Genomic DNA, 1696 nt, shown 5'->3' on the forward strand with positions numbered 1-1696 from the left:
GTGTGTAACGAGGAGCAACCAAACGCTGCACTTGACACATGAAATTGCTTATTCCAGTTACTAATAAGCATGCACCCATTTAAAAACTGTTAAATACCCTTGGATTGATGAGGAACTGAAGAATTGTATGTTTCAGAGGGATGCTGCAAAAGGTATGGCAAAGAAGTCTGGTAGTACAACTGATTAGCAAACGTACCGCAAATTGAGAAATCATGTGACTAGACTAAATAAAAATGTTCTATGAAACAAAAATAAATGAGAAAAGGCTAACTCTGCTCCATCATTCATTAAATCAGATGGCCCATTCATCACAAAACCCACTGATATTGCCAACCACTTTAATGATTTTTCATTGGCAAGATTAGCAAACTTAGGGATGACATGCCAGCAACAAACACTGACACTGCACATCCAAGTATATCTGACCAAATTATGAAAGACAAGCACGGTATTTTTGAATTCCATGAAGTAAGTGTGGAAGAGGTGAAAAGATTATTGTTGTCTATCAACAATGACAATTCACTGGGGTTTGACAACCTGGATGGAACATTAATGAGGATAATAGCGGACACATTACATCATTTATGCAGCAGCATACAATACATTTTTGGACTCACCGTTGTGCTGTGCTCACTTGAACAGGAAGGTGGCGCGGCAGTCCCTCAGGGGAAATTGTGTCTTAACTTTTTCATTAAAGTCTGATATTCTCTGGATTCATGGCGCTTTCAAGACAACTGGGAACTCAGAAAAAATACAAGTTTTTTTCATGGCGCTCGGTGGAGGGGGGGGCTTCCAAGTCAGGAACTCGGGCCTCTTTCTAGAGCTCTGACCTGAAGATCACTGGTGTCATGATTAGACCAAAGTCTAAGATTTCCCAGTTTCCTTGAACGCAGCAGAAGTCATGCTGGATTGACAGCATAGCAAATGTATTCTACTTTTTCTGGCCCATGGTGTTGCGTGTGAATGTCTCCTTTTAAGCTTGGTAAGGAGACCCTTAAACCCAGACCACACACCCTCTCAACAGAATAGCAGGCAGGGGAGGCAAAATAGTGATTGCTTTGCAACGCTTTGCGTTTAGCTACGGATTCCTTCCAAACCCTTCAATGTTGAATTTTCGATTTCCAACTTGTGTAATGTTTTTGTCCAATGGCCGATGAGCACCGATACATTTTATCTATAATTTCTCTTCATCCTTTTCAAGGATTAAAAAGGATTTGCCAGTAGATTGTCGACATGTTTCATGATGACTGCTCGTCTAACTTGCTAGCCAAGATTTTGAAAGTATGATGTTGACATGATCAGTCCAATCAAAGCTATGGTAGATGTAACGTGATTTGACGTAATTTTATCTGTGGCCAATTACCTTGAGCCTACTAATGGGCACTTCTAATGTAAATCTATGGCAGCGCCCAAGAGGGCTTGAACTTCCTAGCTCTCCCTGTAGATTGTGGTGCCATACTGTCCCCATGAGTGACAGAACACTGAACCAATCACGGCGCAACTAGAAGATTACCAACCCCTAAGCTCTGTATTTGCCACATGCTGTCCCTACACAACAGAAAGTACTGAGAGGTCCAAAATGCAGGTGTTTCAGCCTGCCTTACTCAAGAAAGCAAAAAAAGAGACCATGTTTGTAATGCAGCTTTATTAACTCAATACATTTTGATAACTGATAACATGCAAAACAACAAAAAAA

The sequence above is a fragment of the Oncorhynchus nerka genome, linkage group LG4, assembly GCF_034236695.1.
Source record: "Oncorhynchus nerka isolate Pitt River linkage group LG4, Oner_Uvic_2.0, whole genome shotgun sequence".
Classification (NCBI taxonomy): Eukaryota; Metazoa; Chordata; class Actinopteri; order Salmoniformes; family Salmonidae; genus Oncorhynchus; species Oncorhynchus nerka.